The 16021-nt window shown below is 37.5% G+C and overlaps 1 pseudogene; it reads right to left on the reverse strand.

The window, feature by feature from the left end:
• Positions 1-2822: 2822 nt before the first annotated feature.
• Positions 2823-3963, reverse strand: LOC106986876 (ferritin light chain-like; annotated as a pseudogene).
• Positions 3964-16021: the final 12058 nt, after the last annotated feature.

The raw sequence follows: 16021 nt of genomic DNA on the forward strand, positions 1-16021 counted from the left end.
ATAGCGTGTATAACATATAAGATACATGCAACTATTACCTGGAATGTGGTGTGTGTGTGTGTGTGTGTGTGTGTGTGTGTGTGTAAAAGACACTACTGAGGTAAATTTTGAATCAAAGCAAAATGTAATCCTCATGTATAGACTGCTTATAAAGATATCTTACCAGTGAGAGTTTATACACCATTTTTATGATATTTTGATTTGGACTCTTCAATAATTAAAAATATGTTCCCCCTCAATATGAGCTCAGTTATTAAGTACAGTATTTTAAAAATGGAAGACACAAATAGAAAAATAAACCATAGGTTGTACTGTTCAACCATCATTATGTGCTACCTCAAATCTTCATCTTGATGAGCACCTTTGCTTTACAAAATTGTTCAAACACTCTAGTATGTGTATCTTCAGTTTTGGAATAAAAAGGAAAATGTAATGGAAAAATAACAGAGTTTATGTTTAGCAATTTGGAGATTTTGGATTACCCATTCTAATATATCAATTTCAGTTCATATTTCACTCTTTCTCATTGCCAGGTAGTATTCCATTGTGTATGTAAAACACAATTTCTTTATCCATTCATCAGTTGATGGACATTTAGGCTCTTTCCATAATTTGGCTATTGTTGAAAGTGCTGCTATAAACATTGGGGTACAAGTGCCCCTATGCATCAGCACTCCTGTGTCCCTTGGGTAAATTCCTAACAGTGCTATTGCTGGGTCATAGGGTAGATCTATTTTTGATTTTTTTGAGGAACCTCCACACTGTTTTCCAGAGTGGCTGCACCAGTTTGCATTCCCACCAACAGTGCAAGAGGGTTCCCATTTCTCCACATCCTCTCCAGCATCTATAGTCTCCTGATTTGTTCATTTTAGCCTTTTGTAGCAATGTGGATGGAACTGGAGAGTATTATGCTACGTGAAATAAGTCATACAGAGAAAGACAGAAACCATATGTTTTCACTCCTATGTGGATCCTTAGAAACTTAACAGAAGACCATGGGGGAGGGGAAGGAAAAAAAAGTTAGAGAGGGAGAGAGCCAAACCATAAGAGACTCTTAAAAACTGAGAACAAGCTGAGGGTTGATGGGGGGTGGGAGGGTGGGGAGGGTGGGTGATGGGCACTGAGGAGGGCACCTGTTGGAATGAGCACTGGGTGTTGTATGGAAACCAATTTGACAATAATTTTCACATTAAAAAATAAAATAAAATAATAAAAAATTAAAGATATATTCATTCATATTTAATAATAAGCCTGCAGAATTCCTGTGGCTGTTTATTCTTTGTGATGAAATTCAAGATAGATTGTACCAGAAACAGTTTTCTTGACTATTCATATATATTGAGGGTGAGAAAAAAGATTAAGTTGAAATAGAGTTCTTTACAGTTCATGTTTCTTCTCATCTAATGATGGCAAACTGTGAAAACATTACCCAAGAGCATGGTTTTCTAGCTAGTAAACCATGTTCAGAAATGTTTCCCAGTTTAATACAAATACATTCATTCAGAAAAGGAAATTGCTGCGTTGATATGTCCCAGGCAGATTGTTTCCTGTTTTGGAAACCACTGTGTTCAGTTATTCAGAGCTGAGATGGTTCTATTCATCCTCCATAAGGGGAATTGGCCAGCTCAGTGAGAATGACTTCCAAATATTTCAGTAGAATTAAAGCTCAGGTTTTAGACTCACTGGATAACTAAATATAAAACTTTTTTCCCTATAAATTAAAAATGTTTAGGGGCACCTGGGTGGCTCAGTTGGTTAAGCATCCAACTTCAGCTCAGGTCATGATCTCACAGTTCGTGAGTTCAAGCCCCATGTCGGGCTCTGTGCTGATAGCTCAGAGCCTGGAGCCTGCTTTGGATTCTGTGTATTCCTCTCTCTCTCTGCCCTTTCCCTGCTCACGTTCTGTCTCTCCCTCTCTCTCAAAAATAAAGAAACAAAAATTTTTTTTAATGTTTATTTTTATATGCTATGATCTTTTATTTTTTCATACTTTGTATCTGCATGCCAAAAGAATTTGGAGTTTCAATTTAAATCCCCATTTATGCTATCAATCTTATGAAATCTCTTCTGGTAAGATGAAACATAATTTTATAGTTAGAGGAAATTCTTAGCTACTCCCATTAGAGAGGCACAAAGTTTTGGAAATTATGTATTAGCCAGTAACTCCATTTTTCCCAATCACATTTTCCATATAACCTGCTACTAACAAGTAAAGTAATTGATCTAAATTTTATATTACTCCCAAATTTTACTATGTTAATCACTTTGTGCATCCAACACTTTAAACTCCCTTCCTTTGGTGCATGTACCATACTCTTCCCCCCCCCCCCCCTTCTGTATAACTTTTGCCCTGGCCACCTGTTTAAAGTAGGAGTTTGCAAAGGCATTACCACCTCCAGTTCCAGTGATTGGACCAAGCCAGGCTAATAGGAGGCATTCCCAAGATTTTTCTAATTTGATGAGGGAAGGGACCAAATGAAAGGAGGTATTTGTTTACTAGATGTATTAACTAATTTGGGATTTATTTGTGATCATTTATTTAGTGTTTTTGTAAATTGATTTAAAAATTCTTCCTTACATAACAAAAATAGAGAGTAACCTATTGTTACATTTGGATCATATAATAATAAGGAGTTTAACATTTTTAGGTAGCCAAACATGTTTTATTCTATCACTGCTTTTCAAAAATGTTTGAGGTACAGTTGACGTACAATGTTATATTAGTTTCAGGAGTATAGCATAGTGATTCAACAATTCTGTACATTACTTAATGCTCACTATGATAAGTGTAGTTTACCATACAATGTTATTATAATATTACAATATTATTTTGCTGCTAAAAGCTTTATTGTTTCCATTTGATGCATGCCTTGGGAGGGCTCCAAGAGGGCTAAAAACCTACTTAGTGACTGCAGAGAGAGGCTCAGGCATAAGCCCTGGCACCAGAGGGATGCCAGAGGGGCCTCTCAAAGGCTTCTGGGCTTCAGAGGCTTCTAGTCATGCTTGAGGGTGAGCCTTTCAGAGAGATACTCACCCAGCCCAGCCTGGGGGCCAGCTGGCCTGTGGAGGTTAATCAGATGGTCGCCCATCTTCTTGATGAGTTTCACCTCCTGATCTAGGAAGTGGTTCTCCCTGAAGTCACAGAGATGGAAGTCTGTGTGGCAGAACCCTGACCATGCATATCCAAAAGGGCCTGGTTCAGGTTCTTCTCCAGGACCATGGTGGCTTCCATGGTGTTCAGGGTTTTACCCCACTCATCTTACGATGGCTTCTGCATGTCCTGGAGGAGAGAGCAGTTGCAGCACTGGTTTTGCACCTTTAAGAGACATTCAACTCCCTCATACTTCTCCTCAACCAACTCGTAGATGGAATGGCTCACTCTCCCCAGAGCCACTGGAAATAGAAGCCCAGAGAGAGGTAGGTGTAGGAGGCCAGCAGATGCATGTTGACCAGATGTTTGACAGTGTCTCCCACGTCGGTGAAATAATTCTGACAAATATGGGAGCTCATGGGTAATCAGTAATAAGGAGTTATGTTCAACATAGGGTGTTGGCTGGTCCTAGAGGCAGACTGGCTGAGAATATGGCTCCAAAGTTTGTGACTGGAAAAAAGGTTGGAAAAAAGTTTGGATGCTGGTAGGAGGCTGACAGAGGGGGCATTCCTGGGTCTGTACAGTCCAAATACTGTTGAAGCAAGAAACAGATCTGCAGGACCCTGGACACACAGCCTATTATAGTATTATTGACTATATTCCCTATGATGTTCTTTTTTTTTTAAGCTTATTTATTTATTTTGAGAGAGAGAGAGAGAAAACAAGTGGGGAAGAGCAGAGAGATCTGAAGGGAGACAGGAAGACAGAGGATCTGAAGCAGGCTCTGTGCTGACAGCAGAGAGCCCAATGTGGGGCTTAAACTCACAAACCACGAGATCATAACCTGAGCAGAAGTTGGATGCTTAACCAACTGAGACACCCAGGTGCCCCCCCACCCCCTGGGCTGTACTTTTCATCTCCATTTATTTTATAACTGTAAGTCTATACTTCCCAATTCCCTTCACCTATTTTGCCCATCCCCCCACCCACCTCTTCTCCGTCAGTCACTAGTTTGTTCTCTGTATTTAAGACTCTTCTTGTTTTTCCTTTGTTTGTTTTGTTTTTTAGATTCCACATATGAATGAACTTATATGGTATTTGTTGTTCTCTGCCTGGCATATTTTACTTAGCATAATACCCTCTAGGTCCATCCATGTTGTTGGAAATGACAAGATCTCATCATTTTTTATGGCTGAGTAATATTTCATCATATATATATGTATGTATACACACATATATATATACATATATGTGTGTGTGTGTGTATATATATATATATATACATCTTTTTTATCCATTCATCTGTCAGTGGACACTTGGGTTGCTATCATATCTCAGCTATTGTAAATATAGCTATAATGAACATATAGGTGAAGTATATTTTTGAATTGGTGTTTTCATTCTCTATTGGTAAATACCCAGTAGTGGAATTACTGGATCATATGGCATTTCTGTTTTTAATTTTTTGAGGAATCACACTGTTTAATTTTTTGAGGAATCACACTGTTTTCCACAGTGATTGCACCAATTTACTTTCCTACAATAGCACACCAGGTTCCTTTTTCTCCCCATTCTTGCCAATATTTGTTGTTTCTTGTCTTTTTGATAATAGCCATTCTGACTGTGTGAGATGATATCTCATTGTGGTTTTGATTTGCATCTCCCTGATGATTAGTGATGTTGAACATCTTTTCGTGTGTTTGTTAGCCATCTGTATGTCTTCTTCAGAAAAAATGTCTATTCAGGTACTCTGCTCATATTTAAATCAGATTGTTTGGTTTTTGGTGTTGAGTTGTAAAAGTTCTTTATATATTTTGGATATTAACCCCTATCAGATATATCATTTGCAAATATCTTCTTGCATTCAGTAGGTTGCCTTTTTGTTTGGTGGATGGTTTCCTTTGCTGTGCAAAAGCTTTTTGTTTTGGTTTAGTCCCAATGGTTTATTTCTGCTTGTGTTTCCATTGCCTGAGGAGACATATCCATAAATATGTTCCTAAGCTCTTGCTGTTTCTGTTTGTAGTCTCCTTGCTCTAGTGTTTGATTAATGCTCTCAATAGTACATCACACAATTACTTTCCGAGTTTTGAGCATTTGCTCACTACTTTTGCCAAGCCTATCATGTGCTTAACCTCTGCAATGATAGAGAATGGCAATTGTTTTGCTGAATTAACTCTGGAAAGTGACCATTCCTAATAAGCAGAATTAAATGACAAGGAGATAATTTCTTTGCTGCTTTGTTTTGTTTAAGGCTTAGGACCACCTACTGAGTGGATGGGGGTGGGAAGGCTATTTGCAATTATTTTTAAAAAGGAAAAAGAATCTGTGCACCTGTCGCACAGCTGTAGTGACAGCCAAATAGGGACAAAGCATGCTGGGAGTGTGCTCAGCGGTTATTTCTCTTACATGAGGTGTAAATGCTTTGCTGTTTCAGGAATTCCTATGAAAAGCATCAGGCCTAACAGTATCCTCAATGAATTATTTTGTGAGAGATTCTCTATCCTGATTTCATTTTAATTTGTAGAAAGTGATAAAGAGTAGCTTATTTGCAAAGGCAGTAAACTTTATAAAATATCTCATAGAATGAAACATTTTAAAAGGGGAAAACTGAGATGAAAAGAGAGAGTGATTTTTGAGCCATTTCCATTATTACAGAAAGCTCTGTTGAACAATGTTGCTCTGGAGATCCCTATTCTATAAAAATACAGTTTCAAATAAAATTTTGGATACAATTATCAGGTTCACACAAAACTGCATTTATCTTAGGTCTGTTTTTTTTTTTTAATGTTTATTTATTTTTTGAGAGAGGGAGTGTGACTGGGGGAAGAGCAGAGAGAGAGGGGGAACAGAGGATCCGAAACAGGCTCTGTGCTGACAGCAGCCAGTCCAACGTGAGCCTCAAACTCACGAACCCCAAGATCATGACCTGAGCCAAAGTTGGTTGCTTAACCGACCGAGCCACCCAGGCACCCTCTTTTTTTTTTAAAGTTTATTTATTTTGAGAGACAGAGAGAGTGAGAACAGGGGGAGGGACAGAGAGAGAGAGGAGAATCTCAAGCAGGCTCCACACTGTCAGCACAGAGCCCAACATGGGGCTCAAACTCACAAAACTGTAAGATCATGACCTGAGCCAAAATCAAGAGTCAGAGCTTAACTGACTGTGCACCCAGGTGCCCCTACCTTTACCTTAGGTCTTAAAACTATATATATACCTATACCTATACGTATACGTATAGGTATATATATAAAATTATCATAAAATCATAATAATAGTTATATCTAAAGGAAAGGGGGGAAGATACACTCTTTTAGGCATACATGGGTGCACTTCTAGGTGCCAGCAGTGTTCTATTTCCTAATATGTGAGGTGGTAACATTTGCATTTTTCTATAGATTCTCCTCAATGTGTTATATTTTGCAGTAAATATGGGCTAAAAATCACTGTCACAATTAATTGCATATGCCTACATCTTTGAAAACATCAAATCATTTTTAAACTGATACCACTGAGAGATTATTCATAACTGCATGGAATCTAGATGAGTGTATAAGCTACATTGTTACCTTTTAGTAATGAGAGGAAATTGTTAATTGAAAAATGTTGGCAGTAGATTGTGATAGACACACTTAAACAAAATAACATCACTTTTTTATTCCTTGGGGGTATGCATAAACTAGATGGCATATTTTTATTCTTCAAGTAGCTGGATATTTTAAATATCTTTGCTGAGTTTGCTGTCATTTTGTTCTAGATATCATGTCAAATAAAAGATTAATGGAGGTGTTTATAGATTTAGAAGTTGATACTGATACTGAAGCAGTTATTAAGGACAAGTTAGCACAAACATTTTCCTACTGCCACTAAATCCAGACTAGGTTCAAAAATTTCAGTTGAAAATGTTTCAAATATTCAAAACAATCTCTTATGCTATTATAAATTGGACAGGTTTATAAGCTTTATCTTCAGATACTTGTACGGCAAGAAGGATAATTCATACTCAATTATTCCTAGAACCTGGGGTTGTTGTTTATAAAGTGATAAACTTGGAAAAATATCAGACTGCTATAATCCGGAGTCTGACTACACCTCCTAATTAATATCTTTTCTAATTATTAATGTTATTCCAACTTAATGCTCTGCCCCTCTCTGAGTCTCACTACAGAGTTAAGCTTCTTGAGGTTTTTTATCTCCATGCTTTCAATTGTGTGAAGAGTCTTTTGATTACTAGTTACAAAAATCAATTCAAGCTAGGTTAAGAAAAACAGAAAAAAAAAATTTAAACTTAAAAAAAAAACCAAAAAGAAATTAAATACTAACTATACAATTTCAAACCCAGAAGAAGGAAGTACTATTAAAATTTGGCTGTCAGGGGCGCCTGGGTGGCTCAGTTGGTTAAGCGTCTGACTTTAGCTCAGGTCATGATCTCACAGTCTGTGGGTTCGAGCCCCGCATCAGGCTCCGTGCTGACGGCTCAGAGCCTGGAGCCTGCTTCCGATTCTGTGTCTCCCTCTCTCTCTGCCCCTCCCCTGCTCATGCTCTGTCTCTCTCTGTCGCAAAAATTAAAAATTAAAAAAAAAAAATTTGGCTGTCAGTCATTTCAAATTTTATGCATACCTGCACAGAAATTTTTTTCTTCACATGAGATGATACTATCCATATTACTCTTCCAGTGCCTTTTTTTTCATTTAATGAATAATCTTGCAAGACAGTATTAAAGAGTAAATTAGAGGGCTTCCCAATTTTGCAATGGCTGCATTATGTTAAATATTTAGAATATTTCCAATTTAAACAAGAATTTATGGACATTATGCTGGGACCATGAGTATAATCTGCCATACAGAATCCAAGGAAAAGTCTAATAACCATTCACAGGAATGGAGGAAACAAGGCAATTCTACAGCAGGAATCCTTTGACTTTCCTTCCAGAGCTCTGTGATTAATATGTCTGTCAGTTTAAATTCTCCAGAGAGTGTATCAGATTGGTCCCACAGGAGTCAGGTACTACATTTTGGTCCAATTAGCTTTGACCAAGGGGCCAGGATCAGGTAAGAAAAAACATGGCTGCCAAGAAACAACCTTGGTTTGTGGGATGCAGAGCCCATGTCATATTCGATTTTGTCTTTCTGGTGCTTATGCAGTGTCTTACCATCTCCACAGAAAGAGTTGTGACAAAGTAGTTCTCTGTAATAAGTTGTCTTCCTCTCATTTTCCCCCTTTATTTTAGTATTATACTGACATTACATGCTAAGTTAAAAGATGATTTGTGTGACAGGCCCTAAATGAAGTTCAGGTCCAGTGGGGCCAGCCCCATGGAGGTACAATGAAAGGAGGAAAAGGAAGTCTGTGTGAGACCTGAGTCACAGATCCCTTGTCTTCAGCATCCAATGCACATGACCCCATGCTTGCTTTCTCTAGGTCCAGAATTGCATATCTAGCTGCTTACCAGCAATTCCATCTAGACATCCATTGGACACTTCAAATCAGCATTTCCAACACTGAATTTACATTCTTCTCACAGACTTCCACTTGTTCTGTCTTATCTTAATTAATGGCATCTCACCCTGTTTTCCAGTCAGTCACCAACTTCTGTCAGCTCTTCCTTTAAGTTCTCTCAAATCATTCCATTGTTTTCCAATCCACTGCCACTGCCCTGGCTTAGGCTACCATCTTCTCTAGCCTGCACAACTGCAAACTAATTCGTGAAACTTCTCTTTTGCCTCTAGTCTTTTTTTTTTTTTTAAGAGAGAATGCACACACATGGGAGCTGGGGAGGAACAGAGAGAGGGAGAGAGAGAGAATCCCAAGCAGGCTCTACACTGTCAGCACACGGCCCCATGTGGGTCTCAATCCCACAATCAGCAAGACCATGACCTGAGCCAAAATCAAGAGTTGGGTGCCCAACCGACTAAGCCACCCAGATGCCCTTTCCTACCTCTAGAATTACTTTTACAGTCAGTTTTTGACCCTGCACCCAGTGAAAGCAAGACCTTTCCTTGCAACTATTCTCTGTTCAGAATAAAACCTGAAGTCCTTAGCATAGTTCAGCACAGGATAGCACTGCACAGCCTGCTAGGCGTTTCGTGAATTGTCCACTTCTTCCATCTCAGCCACTCTATCCTCCTTACCCATTACCTTTTCTCTCTGTTTTCTTGCAGCTCCCTGATTTCTTGCCTGCAGAACAATAGTTTTGAACCTTGAATGTACATTAGAATCATCTGGAGAACTATAAAAAATCCCATTAATCTAGGCATCCCAGACCAATTAAATCAGAACTCTGGGGGTGGGACCCAGGGCTAGGGATCAATATGTTTTTAAAGCTCCCCAGATGATTCCAATGTACAGCCAAGTTTGGGAGCCTCAGTAAAACTTTGCATAGGTTCATTTCCTCTCCTTGACCTAATTCCTATCCCCACTTTGTTTATTCTTCACTCCCTTCTTCAAGATGCCTAGCTCATACTCATCCTATTTATCTGACAAACATATATACAAGGAAACCTTTCCTGACCACATAATATAAATTATGTGAATAGATGCAGAATTTTGAATGATGGGACTCTCAAGATCTCTGAATTCATATCTCTAATTATCCTTTGGACCTTTGATATCTATATAATAAACATCTGGAAGATGTAACTGTGTTTGTCAGGCTAATAATATACATTCATTCATTAACTACCACTGTCAGAATTTGTGCTAGTTGTTTGTCTAATTATCTTGTTTCATCCTTTCAGTAATTTTTAGGAAGTATTCAGATCCCGTTTTACTGCTAAGAAAGCTAAAGCTTAGACAGTTTAACAAAAATGGACTAAATATAAATTTGTATATATTATATATACATATAATATATTAATTATATATTTTAAACATAATTACTATATGTATTATAATTGTAATTATATATTATTTAGTATATAGTATATATATTAATATATATACTAAATGTGTAATATATACTAAAGCTAAAGTACAGATACTAGTATGAATCAAACCAAACAGAATATGAAATATTCCCCAAGTTCTTTTTTTTTAATCAGCATTATAAACAAAAAGTTTTGAAATCTTTTAAACAAGAAACTGTTTGGAAATGTATGTTTTAAATTTTGCAGATGCTTATGGAAAGAACTATTCAGCAGCATAGCAGAAGAATAATAAATTAAAAAATTGGAAATATCAACAAATGGTTTTGTGCAAACAATAGTTTCCAATCAGCACATAAAGATTCAAATAAGAGAAATGGCAAATTACTTTATTTTGCTTTAAATTGGAAAATAGTTCTTTGACAATTCTAGTGTGTATTTAAGAGGATACATTTCAAAAGCAGCAGTTAGGAACAAAAGCTTAAAGGGGATTTCTAGTAGTTTCAATGCTACAGAGATCTTTATATCTACTGCATGGTTGACAGATACTAAGGTTTCAGAATCAGAACATACACCACACCCATTTTGTTCACTATCCCATTATCTCTTCACTTCTCCCCTCCCATCCCCTCAAATCACAGCCTCTCTTTATTTTTCCAGCTTGCACTGTGTTCATTCACTTCCTGTGTAATTACCATAAATAATCAGCAAGATAGGACCTGTGTGGTACAAATGCCACACCTTGGTTGTGTAGTGAGCAACCACTTGAAATGGTGGCAACCTAAACATTTGCACACTTTTTAAAGCCACAATGTCCTGTATTTAAGTATTTCACAAGTAAGTCTTTTAACACCCAATAGGTAAAATATCTGAATGTCGTTCCACTGTTAATACCTGACCCAAAAGTCACCTTTTGGCTGGCCACAACACTTGACTCTACATGCCTGGGATGGGTGTTGACTGCAGCTCAGAATGATTCCTTCAAATTAAAAACAAAACACAAAAAAACAATTGTTCTTCCCTATTAAGAACTGAGCAGGGGACAACAAAAGGCTTTGTTCAGTTGTAAATCATGTAAAAGCAGGGGTATGTTACCTGCTTCTGCCAAGACTAAAGTAAAGCAATCAGCAACATGACTTCAGGGATTGTAAAATCCCAGAAAATGACTATTATGGTACTTTATTGAGTCAGATATTAGTGACATTTATTAGGAAAAATAAAATAAAATAATAATAAAATACAATAAAAAAAAGAAGTTCCCAAGAAATAATAAGATAGGTAGGAAAAAGTCCTCTTATGGGTTCCTTTGGCCCATCCCTTCTTCACTGCCAGACTCAGCCTCCAATAAGTATTACTTTTCCCTCGGGCTTCGTTGTGTGCTCTGTGGGTCTTCCCAGCTGCAAGACAATTTTTCATCCCCATCTTCTCAAAGAAAGTATGAGGTTTTTAGCATGTAATAATGAGTCCTCAGTTTTGGAGAGTTACAAAACTCTGATTTCCAAATCACAAATACCACTTCCTGCCCAGCCCCTTACATATATGGGGCCCGAGGTGTGCAAAAAAACAAAATTATAGCATTAGATGGTACTGTAAAAACCAGTCAGTTTCCATAACTTAAAAGTGAAGAAACTGAGAGTCAGAAAGAATTCTTTTGTTCAAATTCACACCAGTTATTGGCAAACTAAAATAGAATTCAAATCTCATGAGTTCCAGTCAAGCGTATTTTCTTATACCTAATTATTTGTCTTTAGTAAGTTTATTTTGTTTACAAAATTTCACAACACCCTTTCAGATAGCTGGAGATACCTGGAGTATCATAAAACTAAGTGGGATCATCACCAAAGAGAAGCATAGAATTTAATTGAAATTCCTAAACATTCATTTTGTATTCTACTTAATCACAAAGTTCACACATGCCAGATTTTTTATTTCAGTTATCTGGCTTTTGCTAGCACAATCTCCCCTGGGTAATCTGTTTCTTATCATAATTTTGCAATGTAATTTTAACTGTTGCCTTTTCCTTTGATTTCGCACTGTCATTCTTTCCAATATTGACTAACCATTGCACGTTGTTTTCAAACAAGATGGTACAGCTTTTCTGAAGGAACTAGTGAGAAAATTGAGACAGATTAGCTGCTCTAAGATAGCTGCTTCTTAACTCTGTATTTTATGCAGCTTTCCTTCTCGACCTAGGTAGGTGGCTTCTGGAATGAGCGCAACTCAGCCAAAAACCATTCTGATAACTTGTCTTAAAAGATCTTGTATCAGGTTTACTTCTTACTCACTAGCCAAACATCAAATAAATCTCTTTTTCTCCTCTTCTTCAGGTGCTCCAACGAATTTACATATAAATTTCATGAAGTCAAGGCATAATTGTTCTTGCTTAGTAGCACTTAGTTCAGTAACATAGCCATGATATGCCATTAAGTAAGTGCTAATTCTTTAAGCACATGTGATTCATCACCTAAATGCAACTGTAACATACAATCCTAGGTTCTTCAGGGTCCAGGGCACCCAAACATTACAACCTGTTACTTAGCTGCAGACTGTGCTCAGGCCAATTCTGCTACTTCTTCAATCCCAACTTAAGCTTTATATTGGAAACTATATTTACCATTTCTCCCCATTTCTAAGTTTAGATAGAACTAAAAATATTGCATGTGCATCTTTCAGACTGTGAGCCCCTTCTGGGCAATGACCATGAAGTATTTAATGTTGACTTCCCAGTGACTAATTGCCTGATTCTTCATGGTTGTTTAATAAATGTTTAATCAATAACTGAATGAATGAATAAGAAATGAATGAATGTGCTCCAAATCCTTCCCATACAAAGATAATGCTGTTGAGACTGTACATTAAGGTCAATTTTCTCTATTGTGATCAACGTTTCCTTGTCCTTTCCCTAACTGCAACTCCATTTCTTCATCTCTGCCTCAAAAGAAACTATCCCTTTTCTGCTATGGCCCAAGATTATAGGGAATTGCAAAGATTGCAGAAGATGCTGATCTCATATGTCAAAGTAACAGGACACTCATTGGCATGTCCCAGTACATTATTGGATATTTATTGGGGACAATGATCAGATTCCAGTTTATAAGCAAAACTGACACCATCTATTAAGAAATTATCTGACGCCTGAGGTGCCTGGGTAGCTCAGTTGGTTGAGCCTCCAAGTCTTGGTTTAGGCTCAGATCACCATCCCAGGGTTGTGGGATCAAGTCCTGTGTCAGACTCCCCACCAAGAGTGGAGCCTGCTTAGGACTATATTTCTCCCTCTGCCCCCTGCTCCACTTGTGCTTGCTCTTTCTCTCTCTCTCTCTCTCTCTCTCTCTCAAATCAAATTAAGGGAAAAAAAATGGGGGGTGCTTGGGTGGCTCAGGTGGTTGAGTTTCTGACTTCAGCTCAAGTGGTGATCTCGCTGTTCCCCAGTTCGAGCCTCACATCGGGCTCTGTGATGACAGCTCAGAGCCTAGAGCCTGTTTCGGATTCTGTGTCTCCCTCTCTGTCTCTGCCCCTGTTCCACTCTTGCTCTGTCTCTCTCAAAATTATCTGTATTTTCTGGGGCCTGGACATTGAAAGGGAACATACCACTTCAAAGTCCAGAGGCTAGACTGGAACTCAGCAAGGAAAGGAATTGGAAGAGTAGGAAGAAAGTATAAGACCAGCTGGTGCTAAAATAGACATGAGCTTCTGAATGCAACCACAGAAGCAGTTCATACCTTCTCCACCCCAACCCCCTGCAATGAGCCCTGGATTGTTGACAGTTGTTCAGCAACTATGCATCTTTCCACTATCTTTCAACTATCTCAGTTGCTTCTAAAGGATTTGTGACTTCTTTTTTTTTTTTTTTTTTGCCTTTACCTTGTAGGACTGTCTTTAATAGTCATTTATTAATCACATTTCAAACGTCAGCAAATGTACTATTTGTTCTAAAATCTGAACCCTACTCAAGAAAGCCCATTTACTACAGAGAGTTCTGTGTCACTGACCCCACAGACTAAGTATAATCACTAAGGCAGCATGTTTTAAGTATACAAATCCTTTATCACTGATTCCACTTCTAAGAATTTAACCTAACAAAATATTCATAAATGGGCTGACATTTATCCCTTCTTTACAATGTCAAAAAAACTGGGTTTCAAGTTATACATGAGAGATTGGTTAAGTAAATAATGATACATCCATATAATGGATACCTTCAGTTGAAAATCAAGTTGTAATAGGATATCAACATTATTAATATTACCATGAAAATGAGTTCATCATATATTCTTTTAAAGTACATGCTGTTTAGCTATTTTTATGTATGTAATTATGTGCACAAGAAGAGTAAAATGTTACCGTTTTACTCTCAACAAAGAGCTATCTGGATGTATTCTTTAGAAAAATGTCTGTACAGGGAGGTGAGTGGGGCGGGGAGTGAATGGGCTAAATGGGTGATGGACTTTAAGGAGGGCACTTGTTGGGATAAGCAACAAGTTATATGTTATATGCAAGTGATGAATCACTAAATTCTACTCCTGAAACCATTATTACACTCTATGTTAAGTAACTTGGATTTAAATTTTAAAAAAAGAAGAGAAATGTCTGTTCATGTCTTATGCCCATTTCTTAACTGGATTATTTGGTTTTTGGGTGTTGAGTTTGATAAGTTCTTTTTTTTTTTAATTTTTTTTTTCAACGTTTATTTATTTTTTTGGGGACAGAGAGAGACAGAGCATGAACGGGGGAGGGGCAGAGAGAGAGGGAGACACAGAGTTTGATAAGTTCTTTATAGATTTTGGATACTAATCCTTTATCCAATATGTCATTTTCAAATATCTTCTCTCATTCTATAGACTAACTTTTAGTTTTGTTGATTATTTCCTTTGCTGTGCAGAAGGTTTTTATCTTGATGAAGTCCCATTAGTTCATTTTTGCCTTTCTTTTCCTTGCCTTTCTTTTCCAGTCATGTCTAGTAAGAAGTTGCTACAGCCAAGGTCAAAGAGGTTGATGTCTATGTTCTCCTCTAGGTTTTTGAAGATCTCCCATTAGGACTTTCATTCATTTTTTATTTGTTTTTGTGTATGGTATAAGAAAGTAGTCCAGTTTCATTCTTCTGCATATCACTGTATAGTTTTCCCACACCATTTGTTGAAAAGACTGTTTTCCATTGGATCTTATTTTTTGCTTTGTTGAAGATTAGTTGACCACAGTGTTGTGAGTCCATTTCTGGCTTCTCTATTCTCTTCCATTGACCTATGTGTTTGTTTTTGTGCCAGTACCAACTGTCTTGATGACTACAGCTTTGTAATATATCTTGAAGTCCATAATTGTAATGCTTCCAGCTTTCCTTTCTTCTTGAGGATTACTTTGGCTATTCAGGGAACTTTGTGGCTCCATACAAATTTTAGAATTATTTGTTCTAGCTCTGTAAAAAATTCCCGTGTTATTTTGATAAGGATTGCAATGAATGTGTAGATTGCTTTGGGTAGTATAGACATTTTAACAATATTTGTTCTTCCAATCCATGAACATGGAATGTGTTTCCATTTCTTTGTGTCTTCTTCAATTTCTTTCATAAGTGTTCTATAGTTTTAAGCATACAGATCTCTTTTTACCTCTTTGGTGACATTTATTCCTAGGTATCTTATGATTTTTGGTGCAGTTGTAAATGGGATTGATTCCTTGATTTCTCCTTCTGCTGCTTCATTATTTGTGTATAAAAATGCAACAGGTTTCGGGGCACCTGAATGGCTCAGTCAGTTAAGTGTCTGACTTCAGCTCAGGTCATGATCTCATGGTTCATGAGTTCAAGGCCCGCATCAGGCTCTGTGCTGACAGCTTGGAGCCTGGAGCCTGCTTCAGATTCTGTGTCTCCCTCTCTCTCTGCCCCAACCCCACTCATGCTCTGTCTCTCTCTCAAAAATAAATAAACGTTAAAAAAAATTTCTTTAAAAGAAATGCAACAGATTTCTGTACATTGATTTTATATCCTATAATTTTGTTGAATTCATGTGTCAGTTCTAGCAATTTTTTTTGTGTGTGTGGAGTCTTTTGGGTTTTCTACAGAGTATCATGTCATCTGTAAAG

This window comes from Acinonyx jubatus, chromosome B4, assembly GCF_027475565.1.
Source record: "Acinonyx jubatus isolate Ajub_Pintada_27869175 chromosome B4, VMU_Ajub_asm_v1.0, whole genome shotgun sequence".
Lineage (NCBI taxonomy): Eukaryota > Metazoa > Chordata > Mammalia > Carnivora > Felidae > Acinonyx > Acinonyx jubatus.